The sequence below is a fragment of the Microcaecilia unicolor genome, chromosome 2, assembly GCF_901765095.1.
Source record: "Microcaecilia unicolor chromosome 2, aMicUni1.1, whole genome shotgun sequence".
Taxonomy (NCBI): domain Eukaryota; kingdom Metazoa; phylum Chordata; class Amphibia; order Gymnophiona; family Siphonopidae; genus Microcaecilia; species Microcaecilia unicolor.
In genome coordinates this window covers 377,407,909-377,427,589 of record NC_044032.1, presented here as the reverse complement: position 1 = coordinate 377,427,589, position 19,681 = coordinate 377,407,909, and positions in this window count along the sequence as shown.

Below are 19,681 nucleotides of genomic sequence, written 5' to 3'. Positions count from 1 at the left end.
TTCATGACAATAAACAATTTTAGTTTATTGCTTTTGCTTGTCTAGACTGACTAAGAATCCTGGTGGTTTGTATGTTGAATCTGTGGGAGCTTTCTAGGAACTGTGGGACCACTGGGAGTGTGGCCCCAGTAAGCTAGGAATCACTGAGGATAATTTGAGAGTGGAAGACTCGCCCAGAGGCAGTTGGGACCCAGTCGATGAGAGCAGGGTTCTAGTGTAGAGTACAAGTGGCAGGTGCAGGTGGACCTCAGCTCTGCTGGGGATAGATCCTCTACATGGCCGTGGGGTAACTGCAGGCAGGTGGCTAGGCATTTTGTGAAAGGAAGGTATAGAGTTTCATAAATGAGACCCTTGTACGGAAAAGATGAAGGCTCTGGTATATTCATTAATTATGTCTTTATAACTGGGCACTATTAGATGATTTTGATTGAGGGATCTGAGAGTACAAGCAGGGGAGAAAGGAATTAAATGACAGAAAAGGTAAATGGGCTCTCCTGTAGATAGTGTTTTGAATACTAGAAGGAGGAGTTTATAGTTGATTCTATGTAAGATCGGCAGCCAATGTGCTGATTTTAGGAAAGGTGTAATATGTTCATATTTGTCTGCAAGATTGACGATATGCATTGCTGTATTTTGCACTATTTGAAGTCAATGAAGGTCTTTCACCTGGAACCCTTTGTATTGCGAATTGAACGAGAATATTCAATGCTAATGGGTGAAGATTTGATGAGGCAGAGTTTGTAGAATGGTAGTCTGCTATTATTAATTCTCCAAATTATACTGCAACGTGTTTTATAATTACTTGTTGACCGTCTGAAGTGCGCTGTCTATTTCCCAGATTGGTTACCATCTTCCCTTGTTACTCTCAGCATGGAAAAGTGTTTGCTCTGCCCACTAAGTGACATCATTGGTGTTGCCAGAAGCATATTAGGCAGAGATGAAAGCTGGAGGTGTCTTGCACCAGAGTGATGAGTGCCTGCTCATTGCACCAAAGGAGTGTGACAAAGGAGCACTCTTTTATGAGCTCCTTCATGTGGACTTTGGGTGATGGGGTGAATATCTGAGGTTTGATGTGTGAGGTTGTCTTTAATTAGAGGGTGTGATGTAATTAGATTATGACAGTTTTGTCTATCCTTGTTGTGGGAGGTATGGGGTTTTGTCTGCTTTTAGAGTAGTAAGAAGGTCAAGGGTTTTAAAAGAATTCTTGCTTAAATGCATTTTCAGCTGTTAAATCTGGGTATATTATGCAATTTATGAAATATTATGTGGAAAAGAAAATAAGATGATACCTTTTTTATTGGACATAACTTAATACATTTCTTGATTAGCTTTCGAAGGTTGCCCTTCTTCGTCAGATTGGAAATAAGCAAATGTGTTAGTTAATAGTATATATAAGTGAAGCATCAAAGCATTTCAATGACAGTTTAGCAAGGTGGGGGTGGGTAGGAGGTATGCATGGGTACATCAAAGCATTTCATTCCATTGATAGTCTAGCAGGATAGGTGTGGATAGGTGAGAGGAGATTGATAAACAGAGAAATACAACTTTATGGTTTATAATGGGCTAGAAAACCCAGATCCTTGTTAAGTCCTGTCTGTTGGGTGCTTTGATGCTTCACTTATATATACTATCAACTAACACATTTGCTTATTTCCGATCTGAAGAAGAAGGGCAACCTTCGAAAGCTAATCAAGAAATGTATTGTTATGTCCAATAAAAAAGGTATCATCTTATTTTCTTTTCCATGTTTTATTTTGTTTGATTTCTATTGATAACCTTTAAGAGTGGACTAACACGGCTACCACACCTCTCTACTTGAAATATTATGCAAATTATGTAATATTATTCAATGCACAATCTCTGAAGAATAAATTACCAATTATTTGTGATTCAATGGTGGTTATGATGTGGTAAGTATAACTGAATCTTGGCTTTTATTAGAAGATAATATAATTATTTCTAATTTATTTCCCCTTAGTTATACTGCAATTTCACAGCCTCATGAATATAAAAGGGGTGGTGGGGTATTAATAATTTTTAAAGAGAAATGTTGTTTTAAAAAATTACATGGATTTCCCATGGAGAAACTCATGGTTTGTTTATTTATTTATTTTTTGTCTAGGTGTTAAAATCTTTTATTACTTTATTGTCCTCCTGGTATTTTGCTTAAGGATTTTTTCACCTGTGATTGATGTACTTTTAGAACTTAAATTAAATCCTTCATGCACTATTTTACTTGGTGGTTTTAATTTGCATAGAGATGAGGTTTTGATGAATAGTTATGCTGCTGACTTTTTTGAGGTCATTTATTTCTTGGGTTGGCAACAGATGGTAACGGAAGTAACGCATAAAGATGGACATATGTTATATTTAGTTTTAGCATATTCTATCTTTAAATTACAATGCTTTCATAAAGTGCCTTGGTCAGATCATTATATAATTGAATTTAGTTTGAAAACTACAGTTGCTAGTTTGAACGAACAGAGTACCAAGATTGTTAGGAAAAGGTCTTCATTTGAAGTATCAGATGTTGCATTATTGTTTGCAGAGAAGCTTGGGAGAATTGAATCTTTAAATGTGAATGAAGCTACTAATTTGTGGAATGAAGCATTAGAGATGGTCTTGGATGAAACAGCTCCTCGACAAGATGTATCTCTTAAACGTGGTTATATAGCTCCCTGGTTTAATGATGAGTGGAGGAGTGGCCTAGTGGTTAGGGTGATGGACTTTGGTCCTGAGGAACTGAGTTGATTCCCACTTCAGACACAGGCAGCTCCTTGTGACTCTGGGCAAGTCACTTAACCCTCCATTACCCCATGTAAGCCACATTGAGCCTGCCATGAGTGGGAAAGTGTGGGGTACAAATGTAACAAAAAAAATGATGTTAGAGCTAGCAAGAGAGAATTGAGTGAAATCTGGAGAACTATAATTTAAAACTGCAGCAATATAAGACCTGTGTCCTTAGTGCAAAAAAGGATTTTTTTAAATAAAAAGATTGAAGACTCGTCTTCACAATCTAAAGAGCTATTTGGTACAGTTAAATGGCTAACTTTGCTAGATTTTGTTCATCAAAGGTTAACTGATTCTATCTCATCACAGGATTTTGCTGAATGTTTTTTTTTTTTTTAAAGAAGGTGGAATTAGTGGTTGGAGAATTTGTTTCTGAAGTACTGCCTGTTGAATTTGAATGTCCACTTGAGAGACAGGATCGATGGTCCTCCTTTGCAGATTTTAATTTCTCATTTAAAGAGTATTCTTGCTGGCGTGGCAAATTCTTATTGTTAGTTAGATGTTTGCTATCCATAAATTGTTAAAGCTATAAAGTCGGTCTCTTTGAATTGTATTCATTGTATAGTGAATAAATCTTTGAGTTAGGGTGTGATGCCTGATGATCTGAAAAAGGCAGTTGTTAGGCCTCTATTGGAAAATTCTTTAGATCATCCATTGTGTCGAATTGTAGAGCTATTTCCTCTTTACCATTGATTGCTAAAGTCATTGAGAAAAATTCACATGCAGCTAGTAAAGTTTTTAGACCTTCATCAAATTTTGGATAAACATCAGTATGGATTTCATTCTAAACATGATACTGAAACCTTATTGGTGTCTATGTTTGATAAAATTAGAACTGATTTTGACAAAGAAGACTCCTTTTTGTTTGTCTCACTTAATATATCAGTGGCTTTTGACTCAGTATATCATTTGATTTTACAAAATTGATTAGAAGCCATTGATTTGGATGGGATTGTCTTGTTTAGTTTATTTCATTTTCATCTTCACATTACTGTTGTGTTTCTAATGGGCAGGATCAGTCATCTTTTTTAGAAATGAAATGTGGTTTTCCTCAAGGATCTATATTATCGGCAACTTTATTTAACATTTTCTTACGTCTTCTTTATGTATTGTTAGGTAGTTTAGGTTTTGAATGCAGGATTTATGCCGATGATATTCAGTTCTTTTTTAAACAAAAGATTCTCATGAAGACACATTGAAATATCTTGGTTTATATTTAAACATAGTTAATCAATGGATGAAAGTGAATAGGCTAAAATTGAATATAACCAAGACTCAGGTGATGTGGTTAACTAGTTCATCTACTCCTGATTTTCTTTTATCTTTTGAGGTAGATAAGATAAAAATGTCCCTGGTGGATAAAATTCTCTCACTAGGAAATATTCTTGATCCAGCTTTGAATATGTGTGAGCATATTAATGAAATGATTTGTATCCTCTATTCAAGTCTTAGAGTGGTCCGACAGTTGAAAGATTATTTGTCTGTTCTGAATTTTTGAATTGTGCTGCAGAGTACAATAATTCCTTGTTTTGACTATTGTTCTGCTTTTAGGTTTGCCGAACAAGAGTCTGAAGTCTCTTCAAATTGCACAGAACACAGTAGCTCGAGTGCTGTGTGGATTGAATTTATTTGCACCTGCATTGGTTGCCTGTTGAATTTAGAATTTGGTACAAAGTTTTATTATTGGTTTTTAAAGTACTGATTAATGCCATCTCTCTGACTATTGTTGCAACCTTGCATCTGCATCAACCAGTGCAAGCTTTACCATCACCTAACCTTTATTATATGATGTGCCTTTTTTTTCGTATGGTCCGACTTGAGGATTTAAGATCTAGAATTTTTTATATTACTGCTCTGAAAGCTTGAAACAGATTGTTTTATCAAATTTGTTCTTCACAATCTGTATCTCAGTTTAAGTCAGTGTTGAAGACAGTCTTATTTCATCCAGTAAATTGACTGATGTTCAGTGAATTAGATCAAATATGAATATCATTCTTGTGCCAGTATGACGAGATGTTATTTTGACTGACCATTCATGTTGTTATATTGTTTGTTGATTTATTATGTATGTGAATTTTGTTATCCACAAAGAATTGTTTAGATATGCGGGCTATAAGAGTTTTTACAATAAAGAATAAACAATAATCAGCATTGGAAATATATTTGTGCAACTACTAAAATAGGTTGCTGTGACAAAGAGGTCAAGGTCTACTGTCAGTACAAAACTGGAATAAGGAGCAATTTTTCCAGACTTCACATTGTAGCCATGTGAGTCCAGATTCTGCCACACTGATAATTAAGTTAGAATCCTAGGCACAAAACTTTCACTTGCAGGCTAAATGAGAGATGGACATGATGGACATGGAGGGTAGTTATAAAGCTGTGTTACACTATAACATATGGTATTTGCCCTTTAATATGTCTTAAAGATTGGGTGCACCATTTGCTTTAAGTTCACGCTCACCCAGCAGCGACATGCATGGTTAGTGATGCTGACTGGGATATTGAAGCCCCTCCCACCCAGCTGAAGATGTCCTCTGCCTGAGCCTCCTGTGCCATCTGAGCAGCAGGGAAATTGGTGGTGCACCTCCAGCTGCCAATGCTGGCATACCCCATGCATGTTCAGTTCATGCATGAGCTGAGCATGCATGGGGAGTACCAGCATCAGTGGTTGCAAGCATTCCATTGACTTCCCCACTGCTCAGATGGCATAGGGGACTCAGGCAGATGACATCTTCAGATGGGGGGTGGGGCTGGGCATCCACACCAGCCGAGGTATTAATCCTAATGTGGCAAGGGGGGGTATGGAGGGAAGACAGGAAATGTGTGGGCCTACCCAGAAATGGATTTCTGACTACAGTACTGAAGGGCACTAATGCAAGTTATGTTGCTGTAATGCAAAGAAATGCAAGTCACCATTGGTTGCATACTATTTAGATGCAAAACTTGTAAATGCATATTAAACACCTCATAGAATGTAAATATCATAATGTGGCTTGCGGTTATTTTTCTATCCTGTGAGCCAGGCTGCATATAGATGTGTCATACACTACACATAGACCCCTGGATTCTATATATGGTACCCAAAGTTGTTCACCTAACTTTGTGCATGCTTCTGAGATGCGCATGCATGTGTGCTATTCCATAAGTCATGGCACCTAACACCCATGGCACATATCTCAAAAGGAGACATTACAAGGGCATGTCAAGGCATTCCAAAAATTGTGCAGAAACATAGTAACATAGTAACATAATAGATGACGGCAGAAAAAGACCTGCATGGTCCATCCAGTCTGCCCAACAAGACAACATATGTGTAAACCTTACCTTGATTTGTACCTGCCTTATTCAGGGCACAGACCGTACAAGTCTGCGCAGCAGTACTTCCTGCCTCCCAAGCACCAGTCCCGCCTCCCATCACCGGCTTTGGCACAGACCGTATAAGTCTGCTCTCCACTATCCTCGCCTCCCAACCACTAACCCCTCTTCACCCCACCATTTACACCAGGTTTTAGCAGGTGTAAGTCCAGCACTCACAAGTTAGGCATGGGATCCACGCTAAACACTATTCTATATAAGGCGTGTACCCTTTATAAAATAGCGCTTAGTGATGAATTTTTTTGGCACCTAGCTTTCGGCGCCATATATTTAACTTCCTCCAGATTGGCCTGTGAGCTGTGTATGGTAGCCACATATGGCCATTCTAGTGGCTCATAGCTATGCTGCCTCATCTGGTGTTACATGATGAATGGCCTACTCAGCTTATGAACTAAAGCTTTATGTTGGTGCAGAAGTGCTTCTGCTTCCAATGTTTCCTATTCCTTTGTGCATCAGGTTCAGGCCAGAACTCTGCTGACCAGCTGATACCGGGAGCAGGGAAAGGAGGAAGAGGACTGTGGCAGATTCAAACTGTTTGAGGAGAAGTAGAAGTAAAAAGAAGAGGAGAAGAAAGGAATTTGGTGGTACCAGAGGGGGTAGAGGACAAGGAAGGTGCCGCAGCAGCAGAAGTGGATGGACCTCTGGCCCCTGCAACCTGGCCAATCCCACAGGACATGAAGTCAGTGCAAGATATTTGCCAGGGACTTTGAAACTTCCTGGGCATGTTCAATACATTGGTAGTCCACATGGGGAAGAGCTACATGTCCAGCAATTGGAATCATGCTGCTTTGCCCTCTCTCATTGCCTGGCCATTTAATATTTTATGTTTATATATATATATGTAGAGAGAGAGAGAGAGAGAGAGAGAGAGAGAGAGAGAGAGAGAGAGAGAGAGAGAGAGAGAGGTTTGTTTGTTTTACAAACATTTAAATTGCCATGTTTCTGTTCATTCTTTCCTAGTGTCCTATTCTCAGGCTTCCAGATATGCTCCCATTGTTGTAAGTTCCTTCTAACAAGATGCAGATTACCCAAACACTGCATACCTTTTCTGTTGTCTAGGAAATTGGCAACACATCTGTAAAGCAGAATGTCAGTGAAATTGGTAGTCTACATACTCCAGAAACCAGAAGAGTGTTGCTAGGTAGAAATGAAGCATATTTCTAAAGAAAGGTTAGGAAGAAACAGATAACGTTTGGCACATTTTATTTCACTATAAAAATGAAAAATATAGTATAAGTGACACAAGGTATTACAACCAGAATAATTACTGGAACCAATAAACAATACCAATAAAGCATGCAATTTTTAATTATATTTTCAAAAAACGTATTTCTTTATTATATATACTTTACACCCAATACCAAGAATTATTCTTCCATTTGACCCATCTAAACCTGCACATCCTTTAAAAGAAAGGGGGGGGGGGGGACTCTATCTCATATGCTTTTTGCCTCTACAAATTTAAAACAATTTTGGGTACTGGAATGGGATAGAATTATAAATGTGTTAGGAAATCACACTGATCTCAGTTATAGGATTATTGTTTTGCGATCAGACCCTTTATCTCATTTATTAAGGAGCAGGCTAAGCTATTTGATTTACTTAAGGCCATAGCTACTACTACTACTACTACTTGACATTTCTAAAGCACTACTAGGGTTACGCAGCGCTATATGGTCTATATTGTCTGAGTGGAAAGACAATACAGTCGTGTATGAATGTGTGGTGGAATATTGTGTGTCTCACTAGGAAGTACAAAGAAATTGCTGCAGTTAATTGATAGAGCTTTTCATTTTTAAAAAAACGATCTGGAATCATTAGGGGGCCTTTTCACTAAGCTGTGGCAAAAAATGGCTTGCAGCAGTGTAGGCATGTGTTTTGGGCATGCACACGTTTAGTGGTAGCTGGTGGGGATCCCAAGCTCCACCAGTTGAAGACTTCCCCCTGATGGTAACGAAAATGCTACTCTCCATGATATCAGCACCTATGCATGCTCAGTTTTCAGGGCATGCCTACGGCAGACTGCCAAGGTGGAAAGAAGCGTTTTTCTGCTAGCCGAGATATTTTTTTGGGTGGTGGTGGTGGTGGTGGGCGGAGAACACTTAGTGCCCATCCACTTCTTGCTTAGGCCCACCCAAAATCTGTTGTCTGGCTACTCCCCTGGATTATCCTTTGCATCAAGTTCAAGGGTTACGTGGAGGGGCATAATCGAACGGCATTTGTTTTTCTTGTATTATGTTCCCTTAAAAACTGTTCTGCATCGGGGGTGGATTAGTTAATAGTCTGCTTAGCATATGCTGTGCACTAATGTTTACTTCGTGACCTAAGTCCTGTGCCAAATCCATTTCTGCATTGCTCACCTGCTAATGTTTGCATATACTGTACCTCTCATGAACTGTGCACTGCTACTGGTTGTAGCTTTCTGCATTGGCTCCTGAATGTGCACTAAGAAATGCACAATACTTCTATGCAGAGTGGTTATCACCTACACTGGTCTGCCATACCATTTGCTAGACTATGGCTAAAATCTGAGTAGCCAGCATAGGGAATAGAACCAACCCAAGAACCACTGGTTTCATACACAAGATGAGTGAGTCCTCTGTTAAATATAACTGACTGGCTTCAGCTTGTATTCCTGCATTTAGTCTAAGGCAGAAACAACACAGGCCTCCCATTCTGACTGTAATGCATCCCTGATAAATGGTATGAATGAGGTCGCTGAACCTATTAGGCCCACTGTCATTTAATTACTGTCTCACACAGTGTTTGTGATGTCATATCACAAGGTTACCATGGAGAAATGGGCTTATTGTCGTTGTAGTATCATGTTGTTACTGTAAACGCAAAATACATTACAGATCAATAATACACATTATCTATTATGCATAAACATTTGTAAGGTGACATCAGTAGTGAAATGTGATCCTGGTATTCTTTTAGGCAGTTGGAAGACAACTGAAATGTAATACAGCAAAAAAAAAAAAAAAAAAAAAACTCCAATGACAGCTACAGCAATATCACAAAATTTACAGCATTTGTAAGAAACATTTTTAAATTACAGACTTTGCTGGAATCTGTGACAGGTTCCCTGGGGCTGTGGCACATGAAAAACTGTAAGGTGTCTGAATAGACTGTCATTTCCTAGTGATACTTCCTATTAGCAGAACTTTCATTCTTTGATCGCTTGTACTGCTCTCAGATACAGTCAAAGCCTGATAACTTTTTCTGTCAGAGTTGTAAATAGCTATGTGGAGGCTAACAGAGAAATGCCTATGGTGGTTTCCAGAGCAGCAATTAAACTGAAGGCATTTGGTGGCTTCCCATTCAAACAGTGGCCACTGCTGTTCATCTCTGGGTGCTTTTTACCCACAGAGTTTGCATCAGTTTTCAAAATGAAAGTGCTTTCATTTTGAAAACTGCTTAAGGAAAAAGTACCCACAGACACTAGCACCTGCTTTTCCTTAGAGTATATTTTCCAAATAAAATAAGATGCACATTTTTGAAGGTACAAATGGAGTCTTTGGTTTCAGTCTCTGCTCTAACCCTAATTCTGACCAGTTTTGTATAGTAACTAACCCTCCTGTTTACTAAGCTGTGCTAGCGGCTGCTGCATGGCAATGCTCACACAGCCTATTCAAAGTGAATGGGCTTTGTCTGCATTAGCGCATGGCAGCCACTAGCACGGCTTAGTAAAACAGGGGGTAAGTAAATGTAACTAGTTACTGTACTTAAGTAAAAGTTCTGTCACTTTTACTTGTAAACAAGTATAAGATAACACAGTGGTTCCCAAACATTTTCAGTTCATGGCACCCTTCGTGTGCAATTTTTCATGGCACCCCCCGGACACAGGTCTCCTTGCCCTCCCTCCTGGCCACACAGGACACTGTGGCGTCCCCCCCCCCCCCCCCAGGCAACTCAGGTCTCCGTGCCCCCCCCCCTCGCCACACAGGTCTCTTTTTCTCTGTACAAATATAACAGTGCTAGGGTGTCTCTATAACCAGCCTCTCCAGATGACACAGTGATTACAATTTATAACAAATTACTACTCTACCTATGAAAAGTTATTCCATTATTATACTTCCTCTGTGTAAATCCGTGTGCTGCACAAGCCAGCATGTTTGAAAATATGTGAGATTAAATAAAAAATGCTACCAACAATAAAGAATGACAACGTGGATGCCGATGCCCCCCCCCCCCCCCCCCCCCCCGAAAACCTACCTCGATCCTTCTTGGCTGTCCTGGTGGTGTAGTGGCTGTTGCGAGGGCAGGAAGTAATCCTACTCTTTCCTGCCCTCTGCCGCTCCTCTGTCTCTTTTTCCTCTTCTGTGCTGCACTGCTTGCTGCCAGCCGGGTTTTCAAAATGGCTGCCGGCGTCAGTCTTGAGAATCCCGAGTCTCAGCAGCCATTTTGAAAACTCGGCCGGCAACAGCAGTGCACACAGAAGAGAAAAGGGAGACAGAGGAGCAGCAGAGGGCAGGAAAGAGTAGGATTCTTTCCTGCCCCTGCAGCAGCGACTACACTGCCCCGCCACCGGCCCTGTCCACCCCTCCCTGAATATGCAACTGTCCACCCCTGCACCCCTGTGAGTTTGCCGTGGCACACAGTTTGGGAAATGCTAGGATAACATGTTACTTTTACTAAAGTAATAATTTCATCAACTTTTACTTCTTTTACCTAGTTACATCTGATGCTTGCAGTTAAAAGTAAAAGTGGAAGCAAGACATAAATGATGATTCCTTGGTAAAGGAAATTAAACAGTAAAACTGGGAATAGGATTTCGCTATTGCAAACCTCATCACACAAGCAGTCAATCATCTCATCTTAAATTTTGCTGTTCAGTGAATATAGCCTATAAGAACAGTGGAGTTACCTGTATTTGTTGAACTGGTTACTGGTCTCCAGTCAAACAGAACAGGGATGAGTTGGATCACTTTAAAGCGGAGAAGAAGCTGAAGCAGGTAGCAATTCTTGAAAAACAGACATATGTCTCTATCACAACAGACTGCTCATCACCCCATGGAAAATTTTATATTCGGGTGACTGTCCACTGGATTAATAGTCTTTAAAGAGGAACTCTGCTTGTCTGGCCTTAAGACTGAAGGGTTTCCACACATTTGACATTCTTGCATCAGTTCTCGGAAATATTCAAGTAGAGTTTGCCATGAAATAAAAAAAAATTGTTAGAACAACAACAATCATTCCAACTTTGTGAAAACCTTATTTGTAATTGGACAGCATGACCATGATAATGAAAATAAAGATGAAGATGCAAATGATGAATTAGACAGCGCTACTTCTAATGCAGATGATAATAACAGTAATTATGATAAAGTATTCTTTGCTATACGGAAGTCAAGTGTTTCAGAGTTCAAAACCTGCAGATCAACAGACTGAACACTCCGTTTCCTGCTACAGCAGTTGTTGAAAACCTTTTTAGCTTTGTTGGATTAATGAATCACAAACAAACTTGAATGAGTAACAGTCATTTTAAAAATTTAGTTTTACTAAAAGCAAAGTGGATTGAATTGTAGAGCAATAAAGTTGTTGGCAATAGTTGCATTCATTGTAGTTCTGGAACTTTTACTTTTTACTCAAAAAGTATTATATAAGGCAATAACTTTTTCTACTTTCACTTAAGTAATTTTTTAATACGTTCTTCACTATACTTTTACTTTAGTATTAAAATATACATTTATTTTTACTTTTAAGTGCTTTGACCTAGTATTTTGAACACTGGTTCTGAGAACGCCTCTGATATGTCCAGATTTTTTTTAAAAAAAACATGTTTTCAGAAGGGACAGCATGCAAGCTTTTACCTGCATAGAAAATGGGAATTTCTCAAATAGCCCATTTGCACAGGTAAAATGGCAAAGGGTCACAGATTTGATATACTGCCTTTCTGTGGTAGAACCAAAGCGGTTTATATATATTATGTACAGGTACTTTCTCTGCCCCTAGTGGACTCGCAGTCTAAGATTTGAACGTGGAGCAATGGAAGGTTAGGTGACTTGTCCAGGTTCACAAGGAGATACAGAGAGAACCAAACCCAGTTCCCAGGTTGTCTGACCACTGTACTAACCATTAGGCTACTCATCCACTCCATAAAACATGTTTGTTTACAGCAATAGCCTGGATATTGCCCCTAATGAGGGCAAGTTTATAACAGCATGCCTGATTGGAGCATCTACTATAAAGAAACATAGCCACTGAGGGCATGATAGTCAGCCACCAGCATTAAACCTGGATATTCAATGCCGGGCCATTTCCAACAACTGGTATTGAATATCTAGGTTTTTTAACCATTAAAGAGTTAATAAGATATGCTGATATTCAGTAGGGAAAAGGGAATGGGACTTGATATACTGCCTTTCTGAGGTTTTTGCAACTACATTTAAAGCAGTTTACATAGTATATACAGGTGCTTATTTGTACCTGGGGCAATGGAGGGTTAAGTGACTTGCCCAAGATCACAAGGAGCTGCAGTGAGAATCAAACCCAGTTCCCCAGGCTCAAAGTCTTCTGCACTAACCACCAGGCTACTCCTCAGCTATTTATGTAGTCCTATTTTACCAATAAACTTATCCAGTTAAGCGCTGAATAATGGCACCTAACAGGATAAGTTGCGAGATATAGCCAGTTATGTGCCATGCAAGAACCGGCAATATTCAGTGGCGATAACCGGTTATCTCCCACTCAGTATTAGCGATTAGGTGCTAATATGCTTTTTAACTGGTCAGCGGGCTTGTCTGGCTGGTTAAATAGCTTTGAATATCGGGGTGGGGGGGTTTACTTTCCTGTATAGAATACTAACATAACAATGAAAGCATGCACTTATAAGTTATGCACGAGAACTTACAGTCATAAAGCTGGTGTGTGTGCATCTACGTGACATAACTTACTCTATGTTATAAGTGAAACTGTGAATCCTGTCTATGATGTGCCAAGACTCCATCCATGTGTACACCCACCTGTAAAGTACATGCTACATAAGGTAACATTAGGCAGATTTTGGCATTTGCGTGCATATCAGCCGTTAATCTAATGAACTATGGGCCTCTTTTACAAAGTTGCACTGCCTTGGCAAATGAGAGGAAGCCCATTCAGTTCCTATGGGCTTCCTCTCATTTGCAGCACAGGAATTGCTAGCACGGCTTTGTAAAAGAAGCTTTATGTGCATAATGATCACATAACTATTAGTGCATTGCTCTGTATCTGTTTAACCCTATTAGTCAAAAATCATTTGCACACTTTTGGGCTCATTTTTGAAAGAGAAGGGTGCCCATCTTTCGACACAAATCGGGAGATGGGCGTCCTTCTCCCATGGTCACTCAAATCGGCATAATCGAAAGCCGATTTTGGGTGTCCTCAACTGCTTTTCGTCGCGGGGACGACCAAGGATCCCAGGGGCGTGTTGGAAGCTTAGCGAAGGTGGGACTGGGGCGTGCTTAACACATGGGCGTCCTCAGCCGATAATGAAAATAAGAAGGGTGTCCCTGATGACCACTTAGCCGACTATACTTGGTCCTTTTTTTTTTACGACCAAGCCACAAAAATGTGCCCTGAATGACCAGATGACCCTCTACTCCCCCACCCTAAAAAAATGTTTTTTTTTTTTTAATTTTTCCAGCCTCTATGCCAGCCTAAACTATCATACCCAGCTCCATGACAGCAGTATGCAGGTCCCTGGAACAGGTTTAGTGGATACTGCATTGCACTTCAGGCAGGCGGACCCAGACCCATCCCCCCTCCTACCTGTTTAACTTGTGGTGGTAAATGTGAGCCCTTCAAAACCCACCACAAACCCACTGTACCCACATCTAGGTGCCCCCCTTCATCCCTAACGGCTATGGTAGTGGTGTACAGTTGTGGGGAGTGGGTTTTGGAGGGGGGGTTGGGGGGCTCAGCATACAAGGTAAGGGAGCTATGCACCTGGGAGCTTTTTCTGAAGTCCACTGCAGTGCCCCCAGGGTGTCCGGTTGGTGTCCTGGCATGTGAGGGGGACCAGTGCACTACGAATGCTGGCTCCTCCCACTACCAAAGGGCTTGAATTTGGTCGTTTCTGAGATGGGCGTCCTCAGTTTCCATTATCGCCGAAAATCGGGGACGACCATCTCTTAAATTGACCTAAATGTGGAGATTTGGGCATCTCCGACTGTATTATCGACACAAAAGATGGCCGCCCATCTTGTTTCGATAATACGGGTTTCCCCACCCCTTCGCGGGGACATCCTGCGAGGACGCCCTCATGAAAACTTGGGCGCCCTGTTTGATTATGCCCCTCCATGTAACCCTTGAACTTGATGCAGAGGATAATCCAGGGGAGTAGCCAGACAACAGATTTTGAGTGGGCCTAGGCAAGAAATGGGTGGGCACCAAGTGTTCTCCGCCCACCAACACCACCACCCAAAAAAATATCTTGGCTAGCAGAAAAACGCTTCTTTCCACCTTGGCAGTCTGCAGTAGGCATGCTCTGAAAACTGAGCATGCGTAGGTACTGGTATCATGGAGAGTAGCATTTTCGTTACCATCAGGGGGAAGTCTTCAACTGCTGGAGCTTGGGATCCCCACCAGCTACCACTAAACGTGTGCTACTGTTGGGTGGGCCTGACCCCTAAGTGGGTGGGCCCTGGCCTACTCAGGCCCACCTGTGGCTACACCACTGGGATAATCTATAAAAGTGCACCTATTTTTAGATACCAAAAATGTGCCTATTTTCGGCCATTCTATAAAGAAAAGCAGGCACCTCCTCTTCTTTATAGGATTCTAGCATAACAGGTCAAATATGTTCATATATTTTCAGGCACAAGCACTTTACCAGCCAGTGGAGGAGTGGCCTAGTGGTTAGGGTGGTGGACCTTGCTCCTGGGGAACTGAGGAACTGAGTTCGTTTCCCACTTCAGGCACAGGCAGCTCCTTGTGACTCTGGGCAAGTCACTTAACCCTCCATTGCCCCATGTAAGCCGTATTGAGCCTGCCATGAGTGGGAAAGCACGGGGTACAAATGTAACAAAAATAAATAGAGCTGATGTAAAGCCTCGCCCCTAAATTGTTGAAGAACACATTTTGCATATAATTTATAGAATGCTATGATTTATAACACATGTAAATCATAGCATTCTCTAAATTATATGCAAAATGGTGCGTCCCGCTCTCATTATGTCTAAACTCCTCCAATGTGAACATGCACCTGCAAAGTACTAGAGAAATTGTGGAAGCAGATAGCCAATAGTAGGTAAGAACAGAGATAAAATTTATTTTAATTCAATCACTTAATACATTTTGGGGCTCATTTTCAAAAGAGAAGAACATCACAAAAATGGCATAAAGTGGCATTTGGACTTCTCCGAAAAACATCCAAATTGCGATTTCTGAAACTCGGATTTGAGATGTTTTTCTCTGCATCCAATTGGGGATGGGATTTGGGCGTTACCCAAACTTAGATGTTTTTCTGCCATAATGAAACAAAGCAAAATCATCCAGAGCAAAAAGACGTTTTGGTCTAGACCTGTTTCAATCACGCCTAAGTCACAAAAAGGTGCCCTAAGTGACCAGATGATCACTGGAGGGATTAAGGCATGACCCCCTTACTCCCTTAGTGGTCACTGACCCCCTCCCAGTTCCCAAACATGTGAGAGAAACAGTACATACCAGTCTCTATGATAGCTTCAGATGTTATGGCCAATCTTATTAGTGCAGCAAGCAGTCCCTGGAGTAGCCTAGTGGCCAATGCAATGGACTGTAGAGAAGGGAACACAGGCTTATATCCCACTCTAACTGGTACACTTGTGGTGGAAAGTGGAAGAGTAGCCCAGCGGTTAGTGCAGCAGACCTTGATCCTGGGGAACTGGGTTCAATTCCCACTGTAGCTCCTTGTGACTGTGGACAAGTCACTTAACCCTCCATTGCCCCAGGTACAAAATACCTGAGTATGTGTAAACTGCTTTGAATGTAGTTGCAAAAACCTCAGAAAGGCAATATATCAAGTCCCATTTCCCTTTCCAAAAAACCAACTGTACCTACATATACATGATGCCTGCAGGCATAAGGGCTATTGTAATGGTGTACAGTTGGGTACAATAGGTTTTGGTGGGGTTTAGAGAGCTCACCATACAATATAATGGGACAATGGTGAGATGTGTACCCGGGACCTCTTACGTGAAGTCCAGTGCAATGCCCCCTAGGCTGCCCCACTGCTTTACTGCAATGTCTGTGTAGCCAGTCTACTAAGAATGTTGGAACAGGCCCTCATACATTCCAATGGCTTGTTTTTGTACATTTTTCTCTTGGATTTTTTTTTTTTTTTACTTTGGTCCTAAAAGATAGATGCACTGTGCACAAAAACATCTGGCAAATGTTTTTATCTACTATTGACCATGTCTGCTTCCACAATTTCTCTCCCTCAGGAATTAGCAGAGCACTTGCCTACTTGTTTTTTGGGACCTGCAAAGTACGGGCCATCGAAGATTGGTGCATAATTACTAAATAGTGCATAGCCAGAATATTCCCATTTATATATGTATGTGTTCACATATGTATGTATTTATTTCTTATACCTCCTTTTTGAAGGAATTCTGTCAAGGCAGTCTACAGCAAGATGTGCATAAATGACTAGAATACCAAGATCTATGTAGGTACTTACTACCAAAATCTAGGAGGCCCCTTATAGAATTACTCACAAATTGAATGTTGGCAAATATATACTAAAGTGCCCCCCCCCCCCCCCCCAGTCTGCCTAGTTTGGCTCTGTCAAGGTGGAATCCTTGTCTTGACGATAGTGAAACTGCTAGAGGTCAATGTACTGTACTAACTCATGGGATTTCCTGCAGATTAGCCATCTTGTTCACATGAAAATTTGCTGCCTATGCATATAATCATATTTATGTGTGAATATTTGCTCAGGGGCATGGAAAAATACATAACTATATCACATTTGTACGATTATAAATCATAACAATTCATTAAGGGCTCCTTTTACTAAGCAGTGGTAAGCCCAACACGGGCTTATTGCTCAATATACAGGAAGTATCGTTGGGTTACTGCAGCAGCCCGGTGGTACTTCCCATTCCCTAGCGTGCCATCGTTTCTGGCACTTCAAAAATTATTTATATTTTGTAGCGCCGGAGTGTACCCGGCAATAATCGGGCAGTGCTGCTCACTGCCCGGGTACTGCCAGGTTAATGTGGGAACCCTTACTGCCATCTCAATGGGTGGCGGTAAGGGCTCCCCCCCCCCCCGAAATGGCTGCGTGACAAGTGTTTTACTTGCTGCTGACTGATTTTAATCCAACACCTATTGATGATCCAAGAGAGGCACTTAAAATCAATATTTAGGAACTTACCTAGCCACATAGGGAGATCAGACGCACAAAAGGGTAGCTGCCTGGCACGGCTGGGAAAAGAATCTTGGGGCTGGGGGGATGCAAGTAGGATAAGAGGGACTGTAGACTTGGAAGGGGTCGTAGGTTGGTCTAAGCAGGTTTGAACAGGGATAAAGAAAATGGGAGGTAGTCAAGGATAGAGAGGGGGAGGAGGAGTTATAGTTAGGCATGAGGGGAAGGCTAAGAGGCTAAGAGGCAATGTTAAGGTGGGTGGAGACTAGGAGCATGAAGAGAAGTGTTTGCAAGGGTGCAATCACTATTTTGCCTGCTGCTCCAATGGCTCACATTCTCCAGGGTGCTTTTTTCTCTGCTCTAGAGTTTTGCTCCTACCCCTGTCCTTTTTTGTACCTGCAGAAGTAGCCTTCTCAGTTGTGTTTCGCTCCATGTACATTTGTTGCATGGTCCAGGGTACAGGAATGTCACTTTCTGGGATTAGAGAGCATCTGCAGGCTCCTTGCAGTTGCAGGATTTAAAAGAAAAAGCCCTTTTACAGTGTGAATCCCTGCTGATTAACAAAAATTGTGCACAGAGCAGTAGGTGTGGGCAGGGGAGGGGAGGAGGGAGCAGCAGTGGCGATCCTAGCCGGCATGACACCCGGGGCGGATCGCCGATGCGCCCCCCCGGGTGCAGCGCGGCCCCCCCCCCCCCGGTGAAATGACACCCCTCCCCCCCCGGGTGCAGCTCCCTCTGCCCTGGCCGGAACAGGAAGTAACCTGTTCCGGGGCAGAGGGAGCTGCAGCGAACTCAGCGAACTCAGCTGACAGGTGCGCACCGCGGCACCCCCCCCAGCGGCGTGCACCTGGGGTGGATCGCCCCCACCGCTCCCCCTTGGTACGCCACTGGGGAGAAGAGATCTCCCCTAGCAAGATCAGGTGCTCAGAGTTTGGAACTCTGAGAGTTTTTTCACTATAGGAAGGGGCAGATGGGGAAGATAGAGCCTTCCCCAGCAGGACTGGGTACTCAGCATTTGAATTTTGAGAGTTTGGAATTTTTTTTTCACTAGCAGGATTGTGGGGTAGTCATCAGTTGAGGGCTGGCAACTTTACAAGTTGCTGTGGTATAAACATGTTTATAAAAATGTTATGCAACCCCTCATGACATGTAATTTCCCCTCATTTTTCCCTTCATGCCATGTAATAGAAATTGTAAACCACATAGTTCCCTCAGGGATCAATTGCGGTATATCAAGTCCTATAAATAAATAAATGTGGGATGCACACAGGCATTAAAGTTACACATGAGCTACTGGGTCCAGGATATGAATTTCTGCATTATTAGTTTTAGCAGCCCAAGGGTGGCTGAACATTTCCCAGCAGGGCTTATTGTTATAGTTAGTGTTGTTGCAGTCATCTTTGAACAGGGCTCCAGCTTTCATTATGTGAGCTCAAGGAGGTCTGATCACAGGTGACAACATGAGCCTATCTGGCCTATTATGAGTGTAACCCCTAAGGGGCTAAATCTTACCTGAGCAGCGCTGGAGGGGTGATGTTCTGGTGGAGAGGAGGAGCTGGCAATTGAGAGGGATTCTGGGAGAAAGGGGGAACGTTCCGGTCGCAGAGGCGACAGTGGCAGCATGGGTGGCGATGCGGCATTGGTGGCGCGATTCCTCCGGCGGGGTCGGCGGTTTTGGGCGGTGCGCTGTGAGGGAGGAAAGAGGCGGCATTTGGGAGGCCACTGTAAGTGAGGGGGAGCGAAGACCCAGGAGCAGGCTGGGAGAGGCCGACGCCTGAAGTGGTCAGCGTTCCGTGCCGGGCAGAGTCAGCTGTTCGGCCCCGGAGGAGGAGAGATGTAGTGTGGGGGCGGATGGGGAAAGCCCAGAGAGCCTGATTGGCCCCGCATCTGATGTCGGTGTGATGACGTCAGATGCACGTTTTGACGCAGGGGCCAGGGATTTCCTGTACTTAAGGGAACCGGCTCTTTTTAATGAATAGAGCCGGTCCCAAAGAGAGAAGAGGACCAGTGTGGGACCGGAGAGATTGGGAGAAGTGCTCCGGTGCACTCTCCCAGTGTTTTTATTTTTGAAATTTGTGTCGGGTCCAGGGGCTCGTGGCTAGAGCTTGAGCTCAAGGAGTATTGTGTAAAGTTCTAAACGGTGTTTTGAGTCAGTTGGGAGGCAGGTTCAACGCTGAATAGACC